This window comes from Loxodonta africana, chromosome X (genome assembly GCF_030014295.1).
Source record: "Loxodonta africana isolate mLoxAfr1 chromosome X, mLoxAfr1.hap2, whole genome shotgun sequence".
NCBI lineage: Eukaryota > Metazoa > Chordata > Mammalia > Proboscidea > Elephantidae > Loxodonta > Loxodonta africana.
Window position 1 is genome coordinate 142048213 of NC_087369.1, and position 11093 is coordinate 142059305.

The following is an 11093-nucleotide window of genomic DNA, read 5'->3' on the forward strand; positions in this document are numbered from 1 at the left end:
GTGGTATGTATGAAGCACAAACTGAGGTGGCAATCTTTGTCAAAGGTGCAACCCCAGGTACTGGGACAGCATATTGTATGAGTAGTAGTGAGCTTCTGTCTGTTTTACTGTGGGGGCTTACGTGTTGCTGCAATGCTGAAAGCCATGCACAGGTATTCAAATACCAGCAGGGTCACCCATGGTGGACAGTTCCAGTTGGGCTTCCAGACTAAGACAGACTAGGAAGAAGGACCTGGCCGTGAATACAAAAATATTTAGGGTTGAAGGGTGGTATTTGTAATTTACTTTCAATACCTCAGCAAAAAATAAAAATAAAACAAAAAAGCACATATTTGAAGCAAATATGTTAAAATTCTAATAAAACTTAAATCTAGGTAATAAGTATACATAAACATCTCTTGTGAATGATGGTTTTCATAAAAGTATATATATACAAACATCTCTTTTATGAATGTTTGATGGTTTTCATAATGGAAAAAACAATAACACAACTTTGTGAGTCTGGGAGGGGAGGGAAGCTTTGCAGGAGCTCCATCTAATGGAGATGAGAGATAAGAGATAAATACAATCTGGAGGGACAGAGGGAAGCGTGGAGTGTTCTAGGTGCACAGAGGCGTCTCACACGCAGACTGATTTGGGGAGGGCGGGTGAAAAATGGTTGACTAGGAAAAGGTGATTGTAAAGCTAGTACTTTTTAAAAATCAGACTTATTACAAAAGTAATGCATGCCCATTGTTGAAATGAATAAGCCAAGACAGATGGAAGGAGAGCCTGTAGGTAGAGGGACTCTCTGTACCAAGTAAGAGAGTCAAGGGAAAGAACATGGAAAACTGAGGAAACAGAAAGTAGTTCTCAGGCTAGAGAGGATGGTGCAAGAGAGTGACAGAATATATGCAGTTAGAGAGGGATCAATCAGCATGTGATCCTTACCCTGAGGGCTATGGAAAGCCATTGAAGGAGTAGAAGTTGGGGACTGACACGCTCAGATTTGTGCTTTAAGAAGTTCAGTCTTGGAAGCAGGGCCAAGATGGTGGAGTAGGCAGATGCTTCCTGTGGTCCCTCTCATGACAAAGGCCGGAAAAAACAAGTGAATCGATTATATATGACAATCTAGGAGCCCTGAACATCAAAGACAAAGTTGAGGAGTCGGACTGAGTGGCAGAGGGAGGGAGAGACAGTTCAGAAGCAGCCAGGAAGTGTCAGACCTGACCTGGATGGCACCCTGCAGGCTGGATTGGTTGGCGCACGCAGGATAAGGCAAGCAGTAGCACTCAGGACGCGTTTTCCATGTTGAGAGAAACCAAGTGGCAAAGAATCTGCTCAAGCCTCTGGAACACGGGAGAAGCAGCGCTGATTCAGCAAAAGGACAAGCATCTAACCTACCAGTGGATCAAAAAAAATCCTTCCCTCCTTCAGGAAGTACCTCTCTCCCATTTACCTGCCCCCTCCTCGCTCTGCTCCGGGTCCTGGTTCAGCTTCAGCAATTGCCGCACCCCTGGGCCGGAAGTAGGACCCGTTGCACACTCTGAGCCATTCTCCCGGCTTTGGAGAAGAAACAAATAAACAAACAGGGAAAATAATCTGCAAGCTCCCCTAAGCTGGGAACTCAGGGCAGGCACAGTCCTTTTGCCTAGGTACAGGCATAAGAGGTCCACAGACTTTGAATGCCTTTCACCCCTGCACAGACCTGTGTGGGCCCATTTCAACAGTGTAGGCCCTCATTAGCACAGTACAACAGAGTATATACCTGAAGCCCATTTTCAACGGCATCACCTATGAGGGGGAGTGGCAGATACATGACATTTGACACCACCCTGCCCATTAACCAAGGTCCTCACCTATCCACATCAGGGGCCTTAGGACTGGTGGCTCCACCCATGTCACCTAGCCACCTGTGACAGGGGTCCATGAATAAGTGGTGCCTCCTAGTTCTTACAGACAACAGCATTAGGCGCCCAAAGTCTGGCTGCAAAACCGACCCACCTACATGCTCTAGGGAACAGGGACATGCCTTCTACCCAGGCACTCAGAGGCAGCCATCAGCCCCCTGCCTTGTTCAGGACATGACCCCCTACTGAGGTTAGAACCTGTGCCTACTCCAATCACCCCTGCCCATCTATGACTGTAGGTGAATGCCTGTACCACACACTTGGTGACCGACTAGCTGGACACCTGAGCTGAATCCATACAAGAAAAGTGAACAGACTCCTGGGCTCACATACCTAGTAACAGCTCTAACCACCTGGTCACAGGATGTGAGAGCTTCAAAGATGCTAATAATCAAAATAGCTCACACAACCAGCCTATTTGGGCATATCAAAACAAGAAGCTAGGACACAGTAAGCAAACATAAATAAATACAATAACTTATCGATGGCTTGGAGACAACAGTCAACGTCAAATCACACAAAAAGGCAGACTATGATGGCCTCAGCAAGCGACCAAAACAAAGAAACAAGCAACCTCCTGGAGGAAGAGAAGTTCTTGGAATTACTGGAGGTAGAATTCAAAAAATTAATATACAGAGCTTTGCAAGAGATCAGGAAGGAGATCAGGCAAAACTCAGACGAAGCCAAGAAAACACACAGAAAAACTCACTCTGTGAAGCCAGCATAACCCTGATACCAAAACCAGGTAAAGACACAACAAAAAAGAAAATTACAGACCAGTGTACCTCATGAGAATAGATGCAAAAAACTTCAACAAAATCCTAGCCAATAGAATAAAACAACATATCAAAAAAACAATTCACCATGACCAAGTGGGATTCATAGAAGATATGTGGGGACGGTTCAACATAGAAAACAATCAATGTAATCCACCACATAAATAAAACAAAAGATCAGAACCACATGATCATATCACTTGATGCAGAAAAGGCATTTGACAAAGTCCAACATCCATTTATGATAAAAACTCTCAGCACAATGGGAATAGAAGGAAAATTCCTCAACATAATAAAGGGCATTTATATAAAGACAACAGCCAACATCATCCTAAATGGAGAGAGTCTGAAGGCATTCTCCTTGAGAACGGGAACCAGACAAGGATGCCCTTTATCACAGCTCTTTTTCAACGTTGTGCTGGAGGTCCTAGCCAGAGCAATTAGGCTAGATAAAGAAATAAAGGGCACCCAAACTGGTAAGGAAGAAGTAAAAGCATCCCTATTTGTAGATGATATGATCCTACACACAGAAAACCCCAAGAATCTACAAGAAAACTACTGGAACTAATAGAAGAGTTCAGCAGAGGGTCAGGATACAAGATAAACATACAAAAGTCAGTTAGATTCCTCTACATCTACAAAGAGAACTTTGAAAAGGAAATCACCAAATCAATACAATTACAATAGCACCCAAGAAGATAAAATACTTAGGAATCAATCTAACCAGAGATGTAAAAGACTTATACAAAGAAAACTACAAAACATTTCTGCAAGAAATGAAAAGAGATCTACATAAGTGGAAAAACATACCTTGCTCATGGATAGTAAGACTTAACATTGTAAAAATGCCTATTCTACCAAAAGCGACCTACAGATACAATGCAATTCTGATCCAAATTCCAACAACATTTTTTACTGAGATGGAGAAACAAATCACCAACTTTATATGGAAGGGAAAGAGACCCTGGATAAGTAAAGTATTACTGAAAAAGAACAAAGTGGGAGGCCTCACCCTACCTGATTTTAGAATGTAGTATACCACCACAGTAGTCAAAACAGCCTGGTATTGGTACAACGAATACGCAGACCGATGGAACAGAATTGAGAATCCAGACATAAATCCATCCACATATGAGCAGTTGATATTTGCCAAAGGCCCCAAAACAGTTAAATGGGGAAAAGACAGTCTCTTTAAAAAATGGTGTAGGCATAACTGGATATCCATCTGCAAAAAAATGAAACAAGACCGATACCTCACACCATGTGCAAAAACGAACACAAAATGCATGAAAGACCTAAATGTTGTTGTTGTTAGGTGTCAGCGAGTCGCTTCCGACTCATAGCGACCCTATGCACAACAGAACGAAACACTGCCCAGTCCTGAGCCATCCTCACGATCATTCTTATGCTTGAGCTCATTGTTGCAGCCACTGTGTCAATCCACCTCATTGAGGGTCTTCCTCTTTTCCGCTGATCCCGTACTCTACCAAGCATGTACTATGCCTTCTCCAAGGACTGATCCTTCCTGACAATATGTCCAAAGTATGTAAGACGCAGTCTCACCGTTCTTGCCTCTAAGGAGCATTCTGGCTGTACTTCTAAGACAGATTTGTTCGTTCTTTTCACAGTCCATGGTATATTCAATATTGTTCGCCAACACCACAATTCAAAGGCGTCAATTCTCCTTCGGTCTTCCTTATTCATTGTCCAGCTTTCACATGAACATGATGCGATTGAAAATACCATGGCTGGGGTTAGGTGCGCCTTAGTCTTCAAGGTGGCATCTTTGCTCTTCAACACTTTAAAGAGGTCCTTTGCAGCAGATTTACCCAATGCAATGCGTCTTTTGATTTCTTGACTGTTGCTTTCATGGCTGTTGACTGTGTATCCAAGTAAAATGAAATCCTTGACAACTTCAATCTTTTCTCCATTTATCATGATGTTGCTCGTTGGTCCAGTTGTGAGGATTTTTGTTTTCTTTATGTTGAGGTGCAATCCATACCGAAGGCTGTGGTCTTTGATCTTCATTAGTGTTTCAAGTCCTCCTCACGTTCAGCAAGCAAGGTTGTGTCATCTGCGTAACGCAGGTTGTTAATGAGTCTTCCTCCAATCCTGATGCCCCATTCTTCTTCATATAGTCCAGCTTCTCGTATTATTTGCTCAGCGCACAGATTGAATAGGTATGGTGAAAGAATACAACCCTGACGCACACCTTTCCTGACTTTAAACCAATCAGTATCCCCTTGTTCTGTCCGAACAACTGCCTCTTGATCTATGTAAAGGTTCCTCATGAGCACAATTAAGCGTTCTGGGATTCCCATTCTTCGCAATGTTATCCATAGTTTGTTATGATCCACACAGTCGAATGCCTTTGCTTAGTCAATAAAACACAGGTAAACCTCCTTCTGGTATTCTCTGCTTTCAGCCAGGATCCATCTGACATCAGCAATGATATCCCTGGTTCCACGTTCTCTTCTGAAACGGGCCTGAACTTCCGGCAGTTCCCTGTTGATATACTGCTGCAGCCGTTTTTGAATGATTTTCAGCAAAATTTTGCTTGCGTGTGATATTAATGATTTTGTTCTATAATTTCCACATTCGGTTGGATCACCTTTCTTGGGAATAGGCATGAATATGGATCTCTTCCAGTCAGTTGGCCAGGAAGCTGTCTTCCATATTCTTGGCATAGACGAGTGAGCACCTCCAGAGCTGCATCTGTTTGTTGGAACGTCTCAATTGATACTCCATCAATTCCTGGAGCCTTGTTTTTCGCCAATGCCTTCAGAGCAGCTTGGACTTCTTCCTTCAGTACCATCGGTTCCTGATCATACGCCACCTCTTGAAATGGTTGAACGTCGACTCATTCTTTTTGGTATAATGACTCTGTGTATTCCTTCCATCTTCTTTTGATGCTTCCTGTGTCATTTAATATTTTCCCCATAGAATCCTTCGCTACTGCAACTCGAGGCTTAAATTTTTCCTTCAGTTCTTTCAGCTTGAGAAACACCGAGCTTGTTCTTCCCTTTTGGTTTTCTATCTCCAGCTCTTTGCACGTGTCATTATAATACTTTGTCTTCTTGAGACACCCTTTGAAATCTTTTGTCCAGTTCTTTTACTCCATCAACTCTTTCTTTCGCTTTAGCTGCTCGACATTCAAGAGCAAGCTGCAGAGTCTCACCTGACATCCATCTTGGTCTTTTCTTTCTTTCCTGTCTTTTCAATGGCCTCTTGCTTTCTTCATGAATGATGTCCTTGATGTCATTCCACAACTCGTCTGGTCTTCGGTCACTAGTGTTCAATGCATCAAATCTATTCTTCAGATGGTTTCTAAATTCAAGTGGGATATACTCAAGGTCTTATTTCGGTTCTCGTGGACTTGCTCTGATTTTCTTCAGTTTCAGTTTGAACTTGCATATGAGCAGTTGATGGTCTGTTCCACAGTCGGCCCCTGGCCTTGTTCTGACTGATGATATTGAGCTTTTCCATCGTCTCTTTCCACAGGTGTAGTCAATTTGATTAGTGTGTTCCATCTGGCCAGGTCCATGTGTATAGTCGCCGTTTATGTTGGTGAAAGAAGGTATTTGCTATGAAGAAGTCGTTGGTCTTGCAAAATTCTATCATTCCATCTCCGGCATTGTTTCTATCACCAAGGCCATATTTTCCAACTGCTGATCCTTCTTCTTTGTTTCCAACTTTCGCATTCCAATCGCCAGTAATTAATGCATCTTGATTGCATGTTTGATCAATTTCAGACTGCAGCAGCTGATAAAAAATCTTCTATTTCTTCATCTTTGGCACTAGTGGTTGGTGCGTAAATTTGAATAATAGTCGTATTAACTGGTCTTCCTTGTAGGCATATGGATATTATCCTATCACTGACAGCGTTGTACTTCAGGATAGATCTTGAAACATTCTTTTGGACGATGAATGCAACACCATTCCTCTTCGAGTTGTCATTCCCAGCGTAGTAGACTATATGATTGTCCGATTCAAAATGTCCAATACCAGTCCATTTCAGCTCACTGATGCCTAGGATATCGATGTTTATGTGTTCCATTTCATTTTTGATGATTTCCAACTTTCCCAGATTCATACTTCGTACATTCCAGGTTCCGTTATTAATGGACGTTTGCACCTGTTTCTTCTCATTTTGAGTCGTGCCACATCAGCACATGAAGGTCCTGAAAGCTTTACTCCATCCACGTCATTAAGGTTGACTCTACTTTGAGGAGGCAACTCTTCCCCAGTCATCTTTTGAGTGACTTCCAACCTGGGGGGCTCACCTTCGAGAACTATATCAGACAATGTTCCGCTGCTATTCATAAGGTTTTCACTGGCTAATGCTTTTCAGAAGTAGACTGCCAGGTCCTTCTTCCTAGTCTGTCTTAGTCTGGAAGCGCAGCTGAAACCTGTCCTCCATGGGTGACCCTGCTGGTATCTGAATACCGGTGGCATAGCTTCTAGCATCACAGCAACACGCAAGCCCCCACAGTATGACAAACTGACAGACACGTGGGGGCTTAGTCATCTAGTGCTATTATAACAGAAATACCACAATTGGATGGCTTTAACAATGAGAAGTTTATTTCCTCACAGTTAAGTAGGCTAAAAGTCCAAATTCAGGGCATCAGTTCCAGGGGAAGGCTCTCTCTCTCTCTGTCAGCCTTCTCATCAACGTTCCCTCAGACTAGGAGTGTCTTCATACAGGGACCCCAGGTCACACTCTGCTCCCAGTACTGCTTTCTTGGTGGTATCGAAACAGGCAGTCATGAAAGGGTTATTAACCATCCCATAATAGTTGTTTTCAGAAAAGTCTACTTTTGCTACATTTTTGTTACAACTTTTACAGCACTTCATCAGGATTGCTCAAATCCCCCTTTCTTCTCTTCTCCTGACAGGAGGTTGAGGTGCAGGTGCGCTGACTCTAAATTTACCCACTATATGACCTTCCTGGGGTAGCAGTAGCAAGCAGTCTCCATTTTTTTAGGGCTCTGCACAGTATTTTTAGAGCCATGCATAAAACTCATTCACTAAAATTATGTGGACTGCACCCACATCAGAAGATTAAAGATTCTGCACTTGCTGTTCATGCATATGTATGTCACCTATAAAAGGAGTAAATGTGCCCTGCTTTGGGGAGCTGACAGCCTTAGGTCAGCAGATTCTCCCTGCCTGCCTCCCAGTTTGCAAACTGTGAATAAACCTTTCTGTTCTTCCAACCCTGCGTCTGGCTGACTTCAATTCGCTATTCTGCTTCACAAGAACCTATTAGTTGATGGCTTCAGTATGAGGTCCCCCTGTCTCTCTGTTCATTCTCTTCTATGTCTCAAAAGGGATTGCCTCAAGACACAATCCAATCTTGTAGGCTGAGTCCTGCCTCACTAACACAACTGCTGCTCATCCCCCCTCATTAACATCATTAAAAAAACCATTGCCGTGGAGTAGATTCTAACTCCTAGGGACACTATAGGACAGAGTAAAGCTGCCCCATTGAGTTTCCAAGGATTCGAACTGCTGACCTTTTGGTTAGCAGCTGTAGCACTTAGCCACTACGCAAACAGGGTTTTCCCATTAACATCACAGAGGCAGGATTTACAACATGTAAGAAAATAACACAATACCGGGAATCATGGCCCAGCCAAATTGATACACAATTTGGGGGGGAGGGTCATAATTCAATCCATGACAGCGATCTACCATTTATTGGGTCAGGAAGGCTTCATAAATAATTTAAGGCTTGAAATGGACCACATCTACCACAGCCTCCAGCAGGCTGAGTCCATAACAACTAGATGGTGCCTGGTTACCACCACCAACTGCTCTGACAGGGGTCACAAGAAAGGATTCTGAACAGAGCTGGAGAAAAACGTAGAACAAAATTCTAACTCAAAAAAAAAAAGGATCAGACATACTGGTCTGACAGAGACTGGAGAAAGCCTGAGAGTACGGCCCCCGGACACCCTTATAACTCAGTACTGAAGTCACTGCTGAGGTTCACCCTTCAGCCAAAGATTAGACAGGCCCATAAAACAAAACAATAATAAATGGGCACAGCAGCCCAGGGGCAAGGATGAGAAGGCAGGAGGGGAGAGGGAAGCTGATAATAGGGAACCCAAGGTCGAGAATGGGAGAGCGTTGACATGTCATGGAGTTGGCAACCAATGTCACAAAACAATATGTGTATTAATTGTTTAATGAGAAAGTAATTTGCTCTGTAAATCTTCATCTAAAGCACAATAAAAAACAAAAATTCCAAATTCTGAATGGACATTTTCGAATGTAACGAGCAAGTAAAATCATGCTCTAGAAGAGAGGTCAGCATCAAGGGAAGAATATTCAGATGTTTAAAAGTTTGTTTTCAATTTCACTATACCCTGGGGCAGTAGTGGAGTGGGTTATACCCTGGTACAAAATACACGTACAGTCTATAAAAATAATAATAATAATTTAATGCTTGAGTTGGGTCTTTATGGAAGATCAGGTACTTGCCAGACAACAGGAGAGGCAAATTGTGGATAAGAATAGAATGGCTATTCCAGGCTCAGAGTTACAGGCACAGACATAGATGCAGTAAACAGCATGGCATATTCTGGGAACTGTAAGCAGTTTGACACTTTAGCTAATTCATTTAATCCTCAAAACAACCCTATAGTTGTATTTTTATCCCTACTTTACAAATGATGGACAAGGAGCAAGGTCACAGTAGTAGCATATGACACACCAGAATTCTAAACCACCCACATCTGCCCCTTGAGCCTTTGTTTTTTCCATCATACCATACAGGGGTTTCTTCTTATAATTTTCTAGTGGCTTTACCAAATCTGTGACCCTAAGCATAGCTCAGAGGAAGGGTTCTGGGACTGAATTAATGCCATTTTGAATCTTTCATCACCAACAATTAATATATATATATATATATACACACATATATATATACATATATATATACATATACATATATACATATACATATACATATACATATACATATACATATACATATACGTATACGTATACATATACATATACATATACATATATATATGTATATATCAAGCACCTGCAAGATTCTTGGCATTTTACCACAGGAGAGGGCAGTTGCTACCCTCATGGAATTCACAACCAAGTTCAAACAAGACAAGCAAACACTGACAATGCGGTTATAAAACCTGACTGATCCATTATTTGCCAATTAAAAACCTTTCTGGAATATGAAACAATTGCTATCTCCAAATCCATTTAACATAGGCTCTTCTCTTTAAAATCTACTGGGTTATTTGAAAGAGGGTTAAGCCTACAGATAAAAAGAAAGTGAAAAGTGAATTATCTTGCTCACTAGTAAACTTGTGGAGAAGTAGAAAGTTAACAAAACTTTCCAATGATCCTGTCCCAAAGACAATTATTGGGGCCACTCAAGTTTCTTGATCTGCTCTGCTTTCCTACAAATAAAATTCCTTTCCTGATCATTAAAAAAATTTTTTTTCCTGATCATTAGATTCCCTTTAATTATAGACAGCTTTTTTAGTTTAGCAAACCCTGGTGGTGTAGTGGTTAAGTGCTATGGCTGCTAACCAAAAGGGTGGCAGTTCAAATCCACCAGGCACTCCTTGGAAACTCTATGTGGCAGCTCTGCTCTGTCCTATAGGGTCGCTATGAGTCAAAATTGACTCGACGGCAATAGGTTTGGCTTTCTGGGGTTTTAATTTGGAGCCCCAGTGGGGCAGTGGTTAAGAGCTAAGGCTGCTAAACAAAAGGATGGCAGTTCAAATCCACCAGCTACTCCTTGGAAACCCTATGGGGCAGTTCTACTCTTTCCTATAGGGTCGCTATGATTCTGTATCAACTAGATGGCAATGGGTTTCTTTTTTTAATTTTTTAATTTTTTTTTTCAGTTTAGTTTTTGCTGTGTTGGAGGAGGGTGAGGGATATGACCAGTGGGGAAGAGGTGTCCTGTACTGTGAACGAACAGGTTTTCATTGTACCTCACTTGTTGTTTTTAGTTACTGTTGAGTTGATTCCCATTCAAGGCAATCCCATGGCAGTTGAATCCCACTCAAGGCAGAGGAGAACTGCACTCTGTGGTGTTTTCCAGGCTGTGACGTTTCCGAAGCAGGCCTCTCTTCTAAGGTGCCTCTGGGTGGATTCAAACTACCAACTTTTCAGTAGTTGAGCATGTAACCACTTGTGTCACCCAGCAACTCTGTCTCATTTTTAGTTTTGGTCAACTAAGCTACTGAAACCACCACCAAACCCACTGCCATCGAGTCAATTCCGACTCATAGCAACTCTATAGCTACTGAAAGATGGACATTTTCAGCAAGATTTTTATAAAAAAGAAGCACAGAGATTCCAACTAAAAGGCAAATAGGTGCAAATTCAAGTTTTTGAAAACGTATGCAATATTATTCTATACATATCTTTGGAAAAA